General features: G+C 35.6%; 1 protein-coding gene across 4 annotated transcripts in view; it reads left to right on the forward strand.

The window, feature by feature from the left end:
* Window positions 1-292: 292 nt before the first annotated feature.
* syt2b (synaptotagmin IIb) overlaps window positions 293-21,290 on the forward strand; it is a 179,125-nt gene continuing 158,127 nt past the window's right edge. For all 4 annotated transcript variants that reach the window (XM_088639846.1, XM_088639845.1, XM_088639852.1 and 1 more), the window contains exons 1-2: window positions 293-392; window positions 556-619. The gene's annotated coding sequence lies outside the window, so the exon portion shown is untranslated. The remainder of the gene's footprint in view (window positions 393-555; window positions 620-21,290) is intronic.

Below are 21,290 nucleotides of genomic sequence, written 5' to 3' on the forward strand. Positions count from 1 at the left end.
CTCTGCATCTCTGCTCTTCTTATCCATCCGTTGATGTGCTTCCTCTGTTCCCTTTCTTGCTCCCCCTCCCTCTCTTGCTCTCTTTCTCTCTGCGCATGAAATTGCACAGCTCAGCATTTCTCTCTACAGGCACATAGAGGAAAAGCAAAAAAAAAGAGAGGTAGAGTGGGGGGCAGGGCAGGACTGGTGTAGAATCCGGGATGCACCATAAAAAAGCCCCCTCCCAATTAAAGATGAGGACTTTTATTATTGAACGGCAGCTCAGCCAATTAGATTGCAGAGCCAGGAAATACAGCAGGAAAACACCAGAGGGGCTAGTGGGAAAGAAAAACTGCAGTGTGTGTATATATATATTTTTACTGAGCTAATCAATTTAACACTTCCATCCCAAGGTTTGTGCTTTTGTGTATGTGCATGTGAAAATGTATTGAGGGCAAAGAAAAGCTGGTACAAGGACTGTTTAATAGGACATGATTCTCTTTTTCTTGACTACATAGAGAAAAAGTACTGTATATTGAAGAATCCTGAAGTGCAGGTTGTCTCTTTTTCTTTAAGAGTCATTCAAAGTGTCCTGAAGGAACTGCAGAAGTTTCTCCTTGGGAAGACGGTTCTGTACACGGTAAGATAACATTAAACATTTAAAGCTGAGCTGGTTTGTACTGTTAATTATACACTCCATGAGTATTCTCCTTTCTTTGCTTGTCTTCTTCACATATTTCTTTGAATAAGGTTTCCCTATCTTGAAAACTTATGTATAAAAAAGGGATAGTTTTAGAATTAATAATCTTCCCTGTGCTTTTTTCAAAGATGAGAACAGTTTAGAACAATAAATTGTTACAATGAGACTTCCAGCATCTGTCAGCGTAGTTTGTTTTAGTGTTAATGTTGCCTTTGAAAAGTGTGTACTGCAGTATCAAGGTATCTTGATCCAGGACTTTACAAGCATGAGGTCTGCTGCTAAGTCAGGTTTAGCTCTACAGTATGTTGAGTGAATGTAAAGTGAGCAAATTTACATAATTTACCTGTACAATAATACAGTAAGTGGATTGAAATGTGAATCTGGTGATATGTTGAGGAGGAAAGCAATCACGATAAGAAGAAGGTAATATGAAAGGGTTTAAAACTTTCAGTGACACTGCAATAAAACAACACTAAATAATACATGTACTAATAAACCTGCTAGAAATCTACATCAGGTGAAGTACCAGTTAAGCTTTGAGAAAAAAAAATATTAAATGCCAATATAATTCTTACAGAAATATAAAAACTTTTTTTGAAGCTTGAACATGGTTTCATTTAAAATAGCTGTACATAGTATTAAAAATATGGTCATAATCTTATTTTGTGGAATATAAACTGGTAATTATATTGATTGAACTAGAGGACAGTAGAGGTTTAGTACAGGATAAAATACATATTTTTGAGATAGAGTATATAGTGCATAATGCATACACTCACTTGCCTCGTTTCTACTCCTAATGTGATTTTAAACCAGAGTTCATTATATAGAGTATGTTAAATCGAATCAGCTAAAATAAATAAAACCAAGTCTATTCTTTAACTTTTAAAAAAATATATTTTTGCAATGTTTTTTTAAGTTATTTGCAGCTGTCCTGGTAACCTTAACTGTGACCTCAAAATGTGAGACAAGACTGCTTGTGATTCTGCATCAATCGGGCTGCAGTGCTGGAGCAGTTTTCACGAGATACTGTATAAGGGGTATGCAGACATGCATCTGCAGTGAAATTAGAAACAGGGACTGCATTTATGAGTTTTTTCCAATTTCTGAGCAAAAACGACGACAATGCAAATAACGTAACTAATGTAGCTAATTTCACAGGACCAGTAGCTTAATGTAAACAGGCAATCATTCCTAAAACAATACACTTGAAATGCTTTTTGTTATTGACTTCAGCAGTTTGTCATATTCCTGCAGCATGTTTAGAGTATACCCTTTTCGTTTACTTTCCAGGTACCCTAAATTGATGGTCAAAAGTAATTACCATAGTTACAGTTGAGTTATTTAGGTTTATACCAGAATTAGAACATTTCATATGCACATATAGTTTTAAAAGGAACAAATACATTTTTGTTAGTGTACCCCTCTCTTCACCCACCTATAATATTATATTTTACAGACCATTACAATTAATGACTTTTAAACAAGGCAGAGTATACAAGGCTATTAGACTGTGCCATTTTTAAACAATATATAAATTATATCTAAACATTTTTATTTTATTTTCTCAAATGCATAATAATTGCATTTCTTATCCAGAAATAAGACAGAAAAATTTGAGTACACAAAATTACATTGTGACACTGAAATGTGTGAACGTGGTATTTTAGTGAACTGGGCTCTGTGCTCATCTATTGCATAATCTAACGCACAATCATCTGAAAGAAAATGTAATGAGTAATTTTGTTTCAATACAGAAAGGAACACATTAAGCTGGTGTGTGTATACTGTCTCCATGCACAATTAGAAGTGAGGAAAGGACTAACAGTCATTATCAGACAGCTCAGTAGGATTAGAAGAGGTGTTATATTGCTTCTGCACACAAAGAAAGCATCTTTAAAATAACAGAATTTAGCCTTTTGGATTGTTGTAGGGGAGTGTGATTGAAAATACAAAATCCCATGTACTCAGGTCATAGAACGGGGTTATAAGTGAAATTTGGGAATTTCACAGAAAGGACTTCCAAGAAGCCCTAGCACATCATAGTGCTGAAAATGATATTGACTTATAAAAGTCAGGAGACTTTCATGCAATTGTCTGAGAGCTAAAGTAAGACGCAGTTAAGTCAAACTTGATTTTCTTATTAAGTGGAACTACTGTTTTGTTAATTTTGGAGTGCCTCAGTTGTAATTCGTTAGGTACCAGGAAATAAATCAGTTTAAAAATTTGATAGCCCGTTATTTGTTTTCTGATATATCTCAATCTATTGTTTTTGTCAGTGAAGTAAAAAAATCAATTATTTCTTAAGCAAGTTCAATGTTTCCTTTACAATCTCCTTTTTATCTGGAGTGCCCCACTCAAGACAGGGAAAGTTATGGTATTTCAACTCAGAGCCTTGACATTAAACTGAAGTCTTCTGTTGCCACTTCACAGGAAGAGTAATGTACTGTATATTGTATTGGTAACCCACAGGATCATGATTACTCATACCCCATATTTATTCCATTATTTCTTTGGTAATTCACAACTGCTTGTTGGTATTTTAAAAGTGGAGTCCAAAGTAAGGTCAGTTATGTCCTCAATGATCTCAGAAAGTTCTGTAAATGGGTGGATTGAGGAAGAAATTCTCCTAAAGCTGCCCAAATGTTTTGATCTGTTTTTATTTGTTTATGTTAAGATGTATAAGCACTGGTACAGTATCGAAGATGAAGCATTGTAAAAGATAGATCATGCATAACTCCTCCCTTAAGTTGCATCTCTCAGAACCTAAATAAGAACTATACTAGAAGAGTAAGAAGACTAAAAACAAGTTCTTTTCAGAATCTAAATATTTTACAAAGCACTTTCATTTCCTGGAGTCTTCCAGCAGTTTTAGAAAGCATTGGGAAAGCCACAATCCATGATTCACATACTGCACTTTTAGAGCATGGTTATTCTTAGGAGGAAGTAAGTCTGTACTGTCTTTTGGTTTGCTTGTAATGACTCCTTCTCTTATATACTCTTCAAAAATCCAAATCTATAATACATCATGAGATAAGCATTAGCAATTAGAACCTAAATCATTTTTTGTTCTTGATACGGTGTTATTTAACATGTTCAGGAAAAGGTTTAGTTCTCATCTTGCTCTCTCACTCTCCTACACATACAATAAATACTAGAACCCCTCACACCACAACAAATACAGCTCCTTCTTCTTTCAGTCCTCGTTAGTGAGTGGGGCTGTGATAGCACCGATCTTCAGCCAACACAGTTATTTCATCATCCAGGCATGTTACAGTGACACCAAAGTATGCTATCCCTTAATGTTTGTTCATTTCCCTTATTGTTTGCTCTTTTCATCGTTACTAGAATTTGACCAAAGTACTGAATTCAGTCAAAGTGAGAGGTAGTGTCCTTCCACTACCCAAGCTAGTACAAAAGTATTTTAATACTTTTAACATTCAATTTATTTAAATGCCACTTGAGTTACACCTTTATTAGACTAAACACAAGACAATTTTGGAATACACTTGTGATATGTATGTTTTTTTATCTGGGTGAGTCAAATAAACTGATATTTTAGCCTCCCACCCCAGCACACTCATATGTTTTTCTTTTATGTCTGAAGATAAAGAGAATATTTCCAAGAACACATTTCTGTTTATTGTCTTTGATGAAACAGTTGGCTGATTGGTCAGAAATAACGACTGAAAATTATATATATTTTTTTTTATTTATTTACGATATTTAGTATGTCAATTGTAAACCGGAGGGCATTATCTTTTCGGAGATCTACCGTAGCATTGTAACATATGGTTTCTCAAAGCTCTAGGACTCTGGGTTTGAATTCAACTTTGGCCACCAGTTTGTCTGGGGTTTGCGTATTCCCCTCCATGTTTGTGTTGGTTTTCTTCAGATGCTTTGTTTTCTTCCCACTTCCCACAAACATGCAGGACAGGTTTGATTGGTTACCTAAAAATTTCAACTGAACACCCAACCTCATTACTCATTATATTCTGAACGGCTCTGGGGACTCTGCCTTAAGCTCAGAAACTAGGATATTTAGGAAGAAATCGCAGTGAGAGAAAAATAACCACACTGTTTCATTCTGCAGAATATATCTAGCTGATGTGTCACTGAATAACAGCTCAATAAGCATAACTAGTACAGAGCTCAGAATCTTAACTCATTGCTCGATAACCCAGAAAAGGCTCAATTTTTATTTCTTGCTGCAGTCTTGTTTACATGCTGGTTTCATGAGTTCCTAAGAAAAATGGTAAAACTTGAGAAAGTTCAACGAAAACAAAGATATCCAAAGAGCACTGAAGAATTGAGGTGGTGATAAGCTTGTGTATGCCTGCCTAACTGTATTAAATACCTAATAAATTTGATAGAAACACTTGGGCCATTGAACACAGCTTCTCTGTCATGATGTTATTGGGCCCACCCATCTGCATAGTTTTCCATTACATTTCTGTCACTGCAGAAGTGATATGTGAAGCTCTATGATTTGTAAAATAATATAAGCCACACACTGTATTCCTCTTTAAAATCAGGGTCTTTAAACTAAATTCATTTTCAAGTTAATTCTTTTTCTGTTCATTTGTTTTGTTTTTCTAAGTTAGTACAGTAGCATTAGTAAGATCTGCATTTATATTGCTGCTTTCCAGGGACACATAAAGAATATTTTCATTTCTCTATAAGGAGTTATATAGAACTATCTTTGCCATCATAACACCAAATATTAAAAAAGGAGAATGCTCTTTTTGTGTTGTTCTTGTGTTGTTGAGCTGTTTAGCTCACCACTGTGGTAGACCAGACGCATTAGGACAAAATCCATAACATTAATGTGCCCAAAGCACAAGTTACCTACCAATGCCTACCAGTGAAGGATTATGCTAATAAAAAATCTGATTCATATTGAGTAACCCCTAACTTAATTTATGGCTCTGTGCCTAATGGATATGGTTGTAGTAAGAGTAAGTGACAAATGTTTTAACTACAGATTTTTTTCACATATCCAATAGCATGGTGTGTCATGAAAGTCTTTAAAGTTTTGGGCGACAGCTGGAAGAATTAGAATAAATCAATATAAACACCACCATTTTTTTCTTTGTTCATAGTAAAATCCCATTTGCCTGTCATCAAGAAAAAGAACTGTTTGAAAAAGAACCTTGTGTGTGTTCATTTTGTCATGGAAGTGCTTTGTATAGTACGTACTTCTCGTATCAATATTGTTATGTCAGCATAAGATGTTTTTATGTTATCGTTATTCATATGCCAGGAAACATTTTCGAGTGACAACTACAGTCTCCGTAAAGCTAACATTAGCAGTATGAATAATTTAAAATGTCAAATGCAAGGAAGCATTAAGTCCCTGAAATCTAAAGCTAATATAATTTAAATCTAAACTCTGTTTTATCCTTCCATTGCTTACTATTAATGTGCTCAATAAAATTATAACATTATAGTACACTTATGATTCACTTTGTAAATACTGCATGTGCTCATGCGTAGAGCAAAGGAGCAATGAAAAGAGAGTAAATACTGAGCTACATGCAAATGACAGACACAGTTTTCACGAGCTCTTCTGAGTGCTGTTACTTTGGGTGCAGGTGTACTGTGTAAGTGTTTTTGAGCAATTTGTTAAAGTCAGAGTATTTGACCAAATGTGTGTAACACACATAAAATCTAAGAAAATACTTAATTTATGTTTCTGTGCAAATACCGAATTGTTCACATGAAGTACAGTTCACATTTACATTTAGTAATCTGTATAGAGATATGATCACATTTCTGCAAATTTGGAATAATAAAAGTTATATTTTCTAAATAAATATTTACAAAAACAGCTGTAAAAATACACAGATGCTTGCATGTTTCAAATTATACAAAGGCTGTCCAATTTATTCCACAACAGCCTCCCCATCTATATAATTAACCTGTATATCAGGAAAAGCATACATAGTGAATTACTTTTTGTAATAAGGCCATATTACAGAAACTTACTGGCATAACCTGCGATCTCATGTATATTGTACTGTATCTCACTTGAGAAAACATATTATAGGAAAAAAGTAGAATTTGAGTAAAAATTGTGAAATGAGAACAAGTTAATTCTTCTCACAAACTGAGAATAACTCAAAAGAAGCAGGAAAAGGAACTATACACTAAGAAATTAAAAGAGTATCATGTTCCCCCATGTCTCATGCTACTGTATAAGAGCACACTCATCTTCTCTGGAGGGTCACCCGTGAATTGGGCAACTATGATGTAACATGTATGTGTAACAACCAGAGGAAATCTGGAAAAAAAAATTGTCCAGTCCTAAAGTCCAGGGTATAGAAATAAAGGTGAATAAACTACTTATGCTGTTACTAATAAGAAATAAGAATTTGGAATTGGGTTAGGGTGATCCAAAAGCCGTTTAGGATTTGGTGAGGCACTATAGTCACAGGTAGGAGTAAATAGATCATTCTGGAATACAATCAGGAGATACATTTTTGGCAATTTGTGGCAATGTTGACATAACATTGCTGAAGTGTGGATGCCTTGAAGAAGTTGGGCATAGGTGTGGTGCAAGTCTGGAAGTTTATTAGATGCCCAGCCAGGCTTTGCAGTTAGTGAAAGTGGGGCTGGAGACACTGAATGATGCCAGAAACATACTGTCCAAGTTGTACCACATAGTAGTTAATAATCAGGACTATAGTATGGGGTTTTGCAACTGGTTGTGCTGGAGTGCTGGATGGAAGGGGTTGGTCAGCGCATTTGACCTAACAGAATATTTCATTCGACAGAGTTTTGCTTTTCATAATGCTTTATAGACATATGAGTTTTGATTAAGGCTGCAATGGAGAGGACTTCATGGCACCAACTGTGACAATCGAGAGCTGATGGTGGGGACACTGGAGGTTGAAAGGAGGATAAGAAAGAAAACTCACTCTACATGATATGACCATGTGATGCAGTCTTGTGAATGGCGTCCGTAACCAGAAGCCAATCGGTAAACCACTGAATGTACTCAGAAAGCCAATTGTAATATATACAGTATGAGGGATGGTTGAGTTTTACAACTGTGGAAAACCCAAGCAAAGGTGCTGATTAAGCTCATCACTTGATCAAAACTGTGGTGTTCAGATACTCAACACTAATAAGAGATAAATAGTGTCCAAGTGCCTCTTAGAAGTACAGTATTTGTCATGGATCTTTGTTAAAAGGTTTGGAAATTGAAAGTGGTGCCATGAGGGAAAAATACTGGTTGAATAGGGCACAATTAAATGTGCCTTACTGAAGTCTGGGGATACTGGTCATGTAAGAGATGTACTATAAGGCTTCTCTAACACTGTATGAGAAGTTCGATAGAGACCAAATCCAGGAAGATTAAGGTGCTTGTAATAAGTATCAATGTGAGATTTGAGGAGAAAAGTGCAGTCAATGGGAGAACCTTTATCAGGATGACTGAGCACTATGTACAGTATTCTTCTGGCCTGATTGTGGTTGTGTTGGTGGCGATTTGGTGGGGGGAGCATAGATTGTGTGTACATGTAGAATATAATAAGAAAGAAGTATGTTGTTAGATAGGTGTAAACAGTTTTGGTGATGATGATGGTGTTTAGTTGGTCAGACTATGATAGTTTGTGTGGTCAAAAGTGAGCAATAATGGATATTTCTTAGGGTGTCCCCTACAAAGCAATTGTCTTAAAGTACATAAGCAGAATATTACACAATCTAATTCATTAAAAGAACAGTGCAAAAATGAGAAAATAAAGCAGATAAGGCAACTAAAATACTGAATTGAGAGTCTGTGTATCCTCGATGAGTTACAGGCATGTGGAATACTTTGTGTTCCAAGAGGTAAGCATTCTATATAAAATCAGACTTTAGAGGTGTTATGTACTTTGCAATAATACTTTCTTCTCTGAAGACCATTAAACTAGCTATAATATTACAATGACCAATATTTGCCATTACTGGAACATAGAACACACATGAAATGCTGTGTACACATCATAAATTATGTGACCAGGCCTATACTGTTGTTTTCCAGGATACCAGCAGAACTTTAAATGAGAAATATTAATAATCAGGCCATTTAATACAACTACTAATAATTGTTAAAGCAAAATACTGTATATATGTCTGTAAAAAAGTCCTATTATTTTTCATTTTGTATTTTATATGCTTGAGAACAGATATTAATCCGTTAAAATAATTTTATTTCACATTTCTTCAATTATTAATGTATTTATTTTTCTATACATCCAATATAAACAGATATATAAATATCCCATATAAACCTAAAAAATAAAATGTCTTTTTAAATGTAAAAGATACATGAATTTATATCTTCTACATGAAGTACAGTAGTCTCACATCCCGCTTCAAGCCCAATGCATGCATCTTCTCTTTAAAGCACTCACTTTTATACACTACTCTTAAATTTTCTCTGGACTACTGATCTCAACCAGATGTGATCAGCATGTCTGATGTTTAGATTTCTGCAATAGGTTGGCCTACTAAATTGTGAGTAAAACATTACACAACAAGGTTTTTATTAGAGGCGTTGTCAGCATACTATACAGTAAACTAAAACTGGTACATATTTAAAGTCGTCACAGAAATTGCAGATGTTTTTTCTGTATGTAGTGTACATAATTCTTTTTGTGGGTGGCATACAATAAAATCTAACATTCTACCAAAATAATTTGCCCCCTTGGTTAGGATTTCCCCTTTTGCTACTACATTTCTATTTTGTCCATATTTGATAAAAAAGTGGATAATTTGACCTTTTTAAAGTCAGAATCCATGAATTGTAATATATTGGTATTGCAAAACTTGAATTAAAACAAATTAAAAACTGGATTAGTGCTATTTGCACAGTGGATATTTCTTTTCAAATATCTCCAGGGATTTGCAATGCTAGAAAGTGCAGTGAATTTCTATGAGCACTGCATAGAGTAAGTAGCGGTAGAATTGGATTGTGTTTGCACAGTATATACTGAATAGCACAGTAGTGAAAAGGCTGGGGAAAAAGTATTTGTGATAGAGTCTCATCAGTGTAACAGACACTATAATTCTACGGTTCTGTACACAGCTGTGCAGTGCAAGCAGATGAAACCTGTGTACTTTATTGCAATCTTCATTAGAGACTGGTCACATAGAGGTTTCTGTGTGTACTGTAAAAGCTACTGTACTGTCTAAATAATGTCCTTTTTGACAGTGAAACTACTTATTATTTTTTCTTTCACTACTACTTTTTCTTTTGCAAGAATTATTGTTACTGTTTTATTGGCTTTTCTTAGCTCATTAGTTTATACTTCTGATACATTTTACTTTTTCAAGACAAACTTTGAAACAGAATGTAAAAAATCATAACACTGATAAGCATCTACTTCAAATATCATTATACTAAAATTAGGTCTAATTGACCTGTTAATCATGTACAGTATATAAAATGACACCAAACAATTAGAGCAATATGTTGTGCATACAGAAAAAATGAGAATTGTTTTCTGGCTTTTTGATGAAAGGTGTCATCTGTTTTGTGTTATATAACCTATGATAACCTATACTTGGGTTTACAGCAATGTTAAGTTCCCATTTATTCAAAGTTTCTTAAAAATGTCAAGGAATAATAATAATAATAATAATAATAATAATAATAATAATAATAATAATAATAATAATAATAATAATAATAATAATTGCTTACACTAATATAGCACTTTTCTGGACACTCCACTCAAAGCGCTTTACAGGGGACTCCCCTCCACCACTACCAATGTGCAGCATCCACCTGGATGATGCGACAGCAGCCATAGTACGCCAGAACGCTCACCACACACCAGCTATTAGTGGGGAGGAGAGCAGAGTAATGAAGCCAATTCATAGATGGGGATTATTAGGAGGCCGTGATTGGTAAGGGCCAATGGAAAGTTTAGCCAGGACACAGGGGTTACACCCCTACTCTTTTCGAGAAACGCCCTGGGATTTTTAATGACCACAGAGAGTCAGGACCTTGGTTTTACGTCTCATCCGAAGGACGGCGTCTGTTTACAGTATAGTGTCCCTGTCACTATACTGGGGCATTAGGACCCACATGGACCACAGGGTGAGCACCCCCTGCTGGCCCCACTAACACCTCTTCCAGCAGCAGCCTTAGTTTTTCCCAGGAGGTCTCCCATCCATCTCCCATCCCATCATGTCAACAGTTTTCAGTTTTACCTGTGTCCATGTTTTTGATTGAAATACATAAATAAAAATACATTAAAAATCCTGCCAGAAAAAACTGAAGACATGAAGTACATAGGAAAAATAGGATTAAATATTAGCTCAATCCTGTTCAATCTTAATATTTTTTGTTCATTTGCTAAATCAAATCATTGTTTGATCTTCAACATTTTGCTTTAAGTTAGCAGACTACATTGTGAGACCAATACAACACAAAAATGTGGATCTTTGTAAGAGAAACTGTCAATATAGAATAAAACTCTATCTTAACATTTGACCCACATGTGCAGCATATGGTCAAAACATCTTTTTTCACCTCAGAAATATCACTAGACTACTCCCTATGTTATTACTAACTGTGGCTGAAAAGATGATCAGTATATTTGTGTTCTCCCGAATTGACTACTGTAATGCTCTACGTGCTGGGGTATCTAAATCTACATTGAACAAACTGCAGTACTGTATGTCCTACATTCGGCAGCCAGAATCCTGACCAGGTCCAATGCAAGTGATCACATTCCTATCCTATCCTATCCTATCACTCCAATCCTGGAGTCCTTGCACTTGCTTCCTGTCAAGTTTCATGTCGACTTCAAAATCCTCATGCTCACCTATAAGGCTCTTCATGGCTTGGGACCTCAGTACCTGTCTGAGCTATTATCGCCCTACTCCCCGTCTCGCAACCTTTGCTCCTCTGATTCTGGTCTCCTAACTGTCCCCCAAGCCTGTCTACATTTTATGGGTGACAGGGCCTTCTCTTTGCTTAACTGGTTCCATTCTTTATCCCTCTGCTCCTAGTATACTTAGTTCCACCATCCCCGGTCTCCTCTGTGCATTGTGATTGTGTTTTATCTTGTGTATTATTTTTATTTATTGTTGTTGCCATTCTGTAAAGCGCTTTGAGAAGCCACCTTTAAAGGTGCTATATAAAATAAAGTTTATTATTATTAGTAATACTAATACTGGTTCACAGTTCAAGATGTCACAAAAATTATGGACAGATTAAAGATGGATTGTAGAGAATATTATCTGAAGCTTCTCCATACTGTTTTTTTTTCTGTTAACAGCCATCTTTTATGTATTGCAATGGTATCATAGAAAATTGAAACTGCATTACAAAAATTCAAAATCTGAGTTCACGAGGACGCTCCATGCCCAGGAATAACCATGAATTGAATAAGGATCTAAGACCTGGTTTAAAAAAGTTAGTGTACTTGAATCACATCAGGAACTGGGGCTATAACAAAAAAGATTAATCTTCCAAAAGGTGAAGCATACTGTAAATATATTCTCTTTATTGAGGACATGTAATGTACTATACCTAAATGTCACACCTTTGTCTGTGCTTAAGGATAATATTCTTTAATCTGTGCATATTACTAAAAGCATGAAGACAAAACTGAATTCAATATTTAGAGTAAATTCCATGTGTAAAGCTGATTAGAATATGTTTAGCTTTTCAGCAGTTCTGTTGACTTGTTTAGTCTACCCTATGTTTGGAGCAGTACGCTGGATACATGGTATGGCTTGGCTGGCAGTGGTTAATCTCAGTCACGATGCAGAAGAGCAAAGATCTGACTGCAGCTGGGCTTCAGAGTGCTGCATTGAGCTGCATAATTAATACAAAAGAGGGGGGATAAAACGGAGACAGGATTTCTCAGGCACTTAAACATTTTGATTCCACCTGCAGTTTGTTTAAAATGTGTCCTTCACCTGATCCTTTTTACTTCATACAGTACATGTATTTAGTTCATCTCAAGTAGGTATACATTTGTAAATAATGTTGGAGGTAAAATAATTATTTCCATTGTGTCTGTTTGAATGTTTATGGTGATAGAGTGCTTAATAGTTTTACAGTTTTAGAGTTAAATAAGAAATTACACAGTAAGGTCCTGGGCTATGGAGGAAGAATAAACATCATGATGGTTCGATCCATAAACTAAACTCTATGCAACTATTCTAATAGAGCAAACATATATTGAAAATGCATTGCACATGTGTGATAGATCTACTGAACATTTAAAATCAGTTTTACACATTTAGAATGGTTGCTGTTACCCCTCTGGACACTTGGGAGGGAGACTGGCAGGTATTAAGAAAACAGAAACAATCATGCCAGAATTCCTCTAGACTCTAGAATGTTCAATCTCCACTTTCGTTATCAGTTTGTTTGTCCTCAGACACCTTGTAAATGGTTAAGGCCATTAAAGTTGGTGTGCTCCAGTTTCTACAAACAATCCCACACTACAATACTGTATGCTTATGGGTGATACGGAAGTAGCTAAAAATTGAGGTTAAACCTTAAACACCACCATTGATTTCTTTGGGGATGTTTTTCTCACTTCTCAGGAACTCATTTCAGTTTCTATAACTCAGAACATCTTATATACTATAACTGCTTTAAAGGTCTTGTTGTGTAAAGACTGCCAATTCATTGTTCTACTTGCCTTAAGCCATTTTTAAGAACCAACACTGAGATGTGCATAATAAGCAGTTTTTATTTAATAAGTAGACCTCTTTAAAACCTACTTTATCTATAGTGCTGCGGGACTCTCTTAAGTTTTGTGTAGGATACAGAACATGCTTGTGTTCTTACTCATTGCAGCATCAGCACTGAATCTTTAATGTTCTAAGGCAGGAAAGCACAACTTCAATGCTATTGTAACGGGAGCCGGTCCTAACGCCCATGAAGTGCATAGTTTAGGACACCGTGCAGATGGTATAATCTGGAAGTGACCGGAGTAGGACACCGGGGGAAAGATGGCAGGATCAGGATGGGATGACAGACAGGGGGGCGTGTTGGCTGTGATCTGGTGCTCAGGGGGCGTGGTACAGGCAAATGAGTCTTAAACAATCCAAATAGGGAAACCAGGGCACAGTCCAATATCCAAAACCAGGAGATCCATCCTAGACAAGTCACAAATAAAAACAGGGAATGGGGACATGGAACCAGGAACAAGGAAGTTAAAAATAGAGTGGCGAGGTCAGGTACTCCGAGCCCCAGGCTCAGCTGGTCAGGATGCCGTTCGGAAGCCTATGCCCTCAAGCCATGGACATGGGGTTTAAATAATAAAAGGGAAACAAGGGACAGGTGAACGTCATAAAGAAACTAAAATACAAAAGGGTCGGAGTGCCCTCTAGAGGAGGGATGACGATCGTAACAGCTATTATGTAATTAGACATATGAAGATACTGTAAGAGTGGAAATTCTTTGTAAAGGTTGATGGGAAAATACATTTTAAATTAGTCTATGGACACTTCTGAGGGATTTAATATTTTTTTATTAGTATTCTCTATCAGTGAAGCACAGTGTGTTTTTATACTGCAGCCTAGAGATGTCAGTTTTTTTCAGCGCAGCACAGAGAACGTAGGACAGTATGACGTGAGACTTTAGACTTTAAGGCATCAGGCTCTGTGTGTTGGGTCTGTCACTGTGCTTGCCAGTTCTGTCCAACATGCTGCTCTGACAGAGATGACCTGTATTCACACTCAAGCAGCTCTGCAATGTTAAGATCTGTGATGTCACATTACACAGCCGTGATCTTAACAAGGTTTTAAAGATTTCATTTTCTGTTTTATAATGCATTTTTTTTCTACCATTTGTATTTCTATACTTATGCTTTTTGAAAAGTCTTCTTCTTTAATTGTCTATTAAAATAATGGAGAACATGTTAGAGACATCACAGAAGTTGAATAACTGTAAGACTCTGTATCACAGAGTTTTAAACCATTAGCAGCTCACCAATGCTAACATAAACAAAAAAATCCAACAACAAGAGATGTTAAGGCAGAAAAAAGTAATTACTGCATAAAATACTTTTGAACCTTCCCACCAAAACTTTGAAAACTAAAGAAATCAAAGCCAGTCTATGGCGATTGCAATCATAATAGAGTATTGATATTCATGGTAGTGAAGGAATTAATGATGTATACAGAAACCACATTTCAGATATTGCAGAACTATGTGCTTCGGCAGGCGGAGATCAGATAAATCGGGCAGCCCTCAGAGCTGTTTGTCATGATTGCGCATGTTCTGTAGCCAGTAACTGTGATCACAGATGGGTATCCTGCAATGTTTTAAATCATTTTCTTTTCACTACTGGTAAAAAAGGGAGCTAAAGTAATTATGTGATCTTCACTCTTGGCAGTGGTTTTAAGGAAATAAGCTATTTTGTTTTGTGTGTGTAGGCAGGGGTTTGCACTAAGTACTGTGTTAATTGTTGATAGAGGTGGACTGTTTGACATAATCAAATCACTGTTATCATTGTTTTCAATTAAATATTGGCAATATTCAATTAGAAATCTGCAAGGCTGTTTTCATTCCTGCACTGCAAGATGTTTTCTCACATTGTTAACTTATTAAACTATAGTATATGCACAAAGGCACTGAATTACAATGTGATCTTTGAATTAGTGTGGAATTGCTTCTTTAGTGTGTATGAAACCTATACCTATCATTGGAACACACTCCAGGGGGAAGCAGTTAGGTAGGTTTAATGTCCTTTATATGCCCTACCTTTTCATTTTACAGAGGTGCACTGTCAAAACACTGAAAGCTCCTGCAAGGTTCAGGAATACTTTTCTGGGTTACTGGAAAATGGTGCAAATTTAACTTTCATTTTCCAGTTGAACAGACATATCTTTATGCATGAAACATGTGCCAGTCAAGCAGCTTTTGTTGAGAAAACAATTCATATCTGAGAATGAATGGCTGGTGATAATTTCTTAATAGACTGGAATGTAAGCAGCTTACGCTTTAGCTACTAAATGGAGAAAATGTAAATGAAATCAGTGGTTGGGCTTTGGCTAAGTGAGTTGTGGTAAATAGTAAAGTCTGTTTGCAAAACATGACTGATGTGACACATATGTTAAATGTGCAGTTTGCCTCCAGTTTACCCATTCTTCAAATTAGCAGTAAATGTATTCATCAGCTAGATTCCCAGTGTTAATTCAGAGTAGGATCAGGTGACTTACTGTATATGAGCCCATGGCAAAATAGCATTATTGCATGATTGTATAGGGTATTATTATCATACAGTATATCCAAATCATACAATATATTTGGACTGGTGCTTGCTGCCTGCCTATAACAAAGAAATTCTCATTAGAGCAACCAAGACACTTCACACATTAGTAAAAGCACAATAACACATAATAATAAAAATGTAGCCCCCGCCGGGTAACAAAGAGGAAAAGAGGAGATGCACCCGGATAATGTATGCATGGCAGGGTGGGTACTGTAGCCGGGGTATGGTCTATGGGTCTGCAGAGTAGCCACTAGGTCACCCTTCTGATATAAATAGTCCTTTATGTACCCATTGTAAATAAAGTAGTAGTTAATTGTTTAAGTTTTCACGTTGCTCATACAGTGCAGCACCTCGCATCCATTTAATTTACTCCTTGTAGCTTCCAATAAGACAGTCCTAACAACTGAAATCCTTAACAAGGACTATGCCATGAGACTTTTAAGATGGGTATTTAACTAAGCACTGATGTCTTTTGTGGCAGAAAACCAGATTTATTTTTAAATGGTTATGAATAAAGGCAGTACTGATGGGAAGACTGCACACATTACAATGAGGGATCTCTGTGTAATTCTTGTATGATCCTACAGTATGCCTAAACATTAAAATGATTGGAACAAAAGTCAACAGAAAAGATAATATATTTATAATCTTGAAGTATATATGATTTAATAGCCTTGTTCAAAGTAGAGTTTCTGAGTCAGGTAAGAAAAAAAGCCTACCTGTTTCTAATATTATATCCTTTCCACTCTCTTGAGGGCTAGCAGTGGGCCTGGCTGTCCAGTAGTAATTGTCCTTCAAACCCATCCATGCGTTTTACACAAAAAGCAATTCAGTTTAGTTCTGAGATTCCCAGATTAGGTCTGAAAGCCTACAGAGATACTGCAGTACTCCTCAGACAAAAAAAAAATATTTAAAAAAATCTCACCATTTCTAGCTCCTCAAATAATTCATTATACAGTAGGCGACTATTTGCTCAATCGAAGGAAAGGCTGAAGATTAACCTATAGATCAAGTAAATAAAATCTGGCTGACATACAGTACAACGCTGGCATTGTTCACTGTTGTTGCCTTCTGTGCTCTCTGCACTGCTGCCATTTGCTTTTTGTCCTGGATTGCATTTCCTGAAAATAGAGAAGCATAAAATATAACCAAATTACTGTATTCACAACTCATGTAGAGGAGTAGATTAGCTACATGTTCTTGTTAATTAATTCCTTAGTGTTCAGGGAAGTTGTACACTGGAGTTTTGTGTCTTGGGGGTTCATTCATAGGCAATTTTCCATACTGATTTAATGTTACACACACAAAAAAAAACATTCCATAAAGGACATTTTCTAACCACTTTATCCAATTCAGGGTTGTGGGAAAGCCAGAGCTAGTCCCAGCAAACACCAACCACAAGCCGGGATACAGACTGAATGGGATGCCAATCCATCACAGGGCACACACAGAATCAAACATGCACACACTCATACCAGAGTTTTCCAAGAGGCCACAACCTACCAGAATGTAGGAAACCACATGAACATGGAGAGAATATACAAACTCACTCAGGTACAGTAGCACCCGAGGAATTAAATTTAGGACCCCAGCACTGTGAAGCAAAAATGCTACCGCTGTACCCCTGTGCCACCAATTATATGTAACATTCTAAAGGCAAAAACATGTTTTTTCAATTGGAAGCAACACTATTGCCCTGCTACAACTTCATCTACTCTCTTTACAGTAGATTAAGCTTTTAATTCAACTTTGTTATTTTCATATGATTTCAAGTTAAGGTTGAAAAAAGCTTGACTGAACAGAGAACAGGAAAAGTTGAAAAGATTTCAAAGATGCTTCATATAACTGTCTCCTGGTTAAGGAGAAGTGCCTTTTTATCCAAAGACTCTTACTTCATGCTCTGACTCCTTGTGTCACCATGAACAAGTTACTAAATCTCCTTGTGTTTCATACTTTGATTGAGACCTACTGTAAAACAAATATCTGTCTGTAATTCGGTGGCAGCAGTCATTGCTGTACTGTATAACTCACCACCTAACCGCTCTGAGCCCCTTCGATTAAAATCAGATTTGAATCTTTCTGTTGAAAAAATACTGCAGATTAAAGGTTGATGTAAGTCAGAATAAATAGTGTACTTTTTCTCTTTTCCATTCCTTTTATAATGTAGTCTAGAGATATTTTAGAAAGCAGACTGAAATGCAGTTCAATCCACAACCAAAAGAAGAGAGATGATGAAAAGTATACAGCATCTGTGAAATGGAGGGATTTGGGATGGAAAAGGTGTTTAGTACAGTACAGTATATACACTGCAATTTGTTTTCACAGGCTTTCCTGTGTCGCTGTTTAATTTATTCTGCCTAATTTCAAAAACTGTACCTTACCTTTTCACACCAAAGATTTGGTTGGTTCTATATAAACTAATCTATAAAAGCATGAACCCATTTCTTAAATTTCTATCTCAGTTTCCTCTGTAATTCCAAAGATCCAAAGTGTTCTATTTATTTTCCTTCGTCCTGCACTTTGCCCTACAGTATAGTGATGAGTTTAATTAGAAAGAACCAAAAAAATGCATGTTGATAACTTTAATTAAGACTAATTCTAGTGAGAGTCTCTCACAGTGCACTAACAAGTAGCCTGAAGCCAATAGATATAAGGAAAGCTTTGCTAGGAGTTACAAACCTTCACCTCTTCTGTACTGGGGATAGTTCCCTATCACTTCTTGCCTCCATTTGAATATCTGAAAAAGTGTTCTACATGATAGTGAGAAGACAACAGGGAACTTTTTTGAGAACATTAAAATTCTAACAGAATCCAGCTATCATCTGTTGTCAAGAACCTGGGTGCCATTAGAGCCCCCTGCATGAAATACAGTACAGTATATGTCATTATGGCATTTTATTTCTACTTTACCCTAAATAAAAATGTGAAAACATTTTGCAGTACCTTTTATAATTCAACCAATTTCTGAAATTGCTGCAGTTCTCCGTTTTATTTTCCTGTCACTATCTGTTAGGATGTTTTGACTGGTCTTGGTGTAAATTGCAATCATAAAGGTGAAGTGACACTGGCTCTTTTTTCTCCTGAAATATTAAAATGCCTGGTTTTCTATCTTGGGCACTTTCAGTAAAATTGTGCTTTGTTAAAATTTTGCTTTTTGTCCTACAGTATGTGGACATCATTGTGCTGGAAATCATTTGGGAGTGGACATATTCATGTGCTGTATTGTCATAGACAGTACATACTGCATACATCTTTTAAAAACTATGCCTTTCAAATGTTAAATAATTACATCAGTTTTCAAAATCAAAATCCAAAATAAACAAATCTAAACAAAAAACATTATAAATTTGATAATTCGCTCAAAAAAGGATTTAAATAAGAGAATAGGTTTAATCTGAAATATTTAAATCTGAGATACAATTACAGTTTTTAATGGGTAAAAATCTCAAACTGCAAATGGCTTTACAGTAGAATGGAGTTTTATCACTATTTTACATAAATTCTATTTCGGGTGGGTACATGACTGAAATTAAAATAAAAAAATCACACTAAGGTGCTTATGATTATAGCAATATAAGTAAGACTTTTTTATGTCTTACTTTTTTAAGTATCCATTTGAATATACATTCAAGATCTGCATTAGTGAATATACTGTACCAGAATACTAACTATTGCACGAGCAAATCACTACTTTTGGTCGTAGAACAGTAGGATGTGCTTTCAAGCTCTTATTGTCCGTTTGCCAGGAAATAGGTGATCCAAGATACCAAATGGATTTTCATCTGTTCAGCAACCTCAGTGGATTTTAATACATGCTTTCCTGAGGAAATGTTTATTTTTATCCAGTCTTTTTATCCTGTCTTACAGAACAGTGAAAAACTGTCCATTCATGACAATTGCAATTTAATGTAAATCAAGACAAAATGAAGAAAAGCATAATAAATAGCTTAAATAGGGCACCCTTCTCTGTGACTCATGCTTAGGAATTTTGTTGTGATAACATTTTAGTCTCAGATTATAGATGATTACATCAATATACTGTATATGCATTACGTTAGCGGGCTTTTAATGTCCCTAGTACTAAGAAATTACAGCTTGACCATTTCTCTTGTAATGTCTGTCATAATAACCTGATTGCCAGGGATGATAAATTATTGGCTTTAGTAGTGCAGAGATCAAGTGCACTAAATTAATTATTATTCTTAACCTAATTAAGATGCAACTGTACACAACTGTTTCTGAAATGCCAAAGTGTACAGTGGTAATCTGAAGAAATCTAGCCAGTCAGTCAGCCAGTAATATCGTCATTCTGATATTCATTTTAATATTCAGTATGCACCATAACCAGACTTGATCTGTGCTCAGGGCTCTTGAAAGATAAACAGGTTTCAGAAACTGGTTTCATTGTATTTATATGCTGATTACTATCATCAATTTTTTTGAGGTTCCATGTGATTTCATTATGTGGTATCATTCATAGACTACATACTGTAGCTTCATACATTTTGTATCAAATCCCTTCTGATGCGTAGGACCTTATCTACATAGCAAAGTTCAGAAAAATCACATCCTGAAGACTAGCTGGATACACTTACCACATGAAAACTATTCTTTTTTAAATAAAATTAAGATATTTCACATGAATCTCTAATCAAAGTGTTAGTTCTCTGTGTAACATTTAGCCCTTGCAAAATAATAACAAGCTACTCTAGGTACTTTTTGCCTGCTGTCATTAATGAATAAATGCACATCTTACATTAATAAATTGTGATACCTTAACTAAATTACACAATGGTGGTGATCTGTAAACCATGAATCAGCACTTTATTTATGGAGCATGAATGTAAGAGTCATATCACCCCCATCACAGGTAAGGGAAGAATAAGTGTGTTTGTAATATTTTAAAACAAAAGAACCCTGGAAGGCATACTTTGGCTATTTATTAATTATATAGCACTTAATTTGAATGTTGCTGCTTAATAGCTTCTTAATCTTTTCATAACTGTTACAAAAGATGTTGTAAACATATTCATAATGTCTTATTACTTACTACTGTAAGTACTTAATTAACTTGTGATGGACAACCCCTGTATAAAGGCTGGATAGGCTTCCAAACAGCTAATAATACTCAGAAATTCTCACAAGGCATACAGTATATTGAATATTTACTAACACTTGGTAAGCTGTATTTCAGTAAGAATTTGGTAAAATGTTCCTTACAGGCTTATTCTGTTCTAATATGTTACTGGTTTATTTTCTTTCTCATGTTTCAATGCATTAAAGAATCCCAATACAGAGAAAAATCTTATTAAAATCAAACATAAGTCAGTTTTACTAAACATAATATCAATTGCTTTGTCAATTATTATTTTTTC

This window comes from Lepisosteus platostomus, chromosome 7 (assembly GCF_059453375.1).
Source record: "Lepisosteus platostomus isolate fLepPlt1 chromosome 7, fLepPlt1.hap1, whole genome shotgun sequence".
Classification (NCBI taxonomy): Eukaryota; Metazoa; Chordata; class Actinopteri; order Semionotiformes; family Lepisosteidae; genus Lepisosteus; species Lepisosteus platostomus.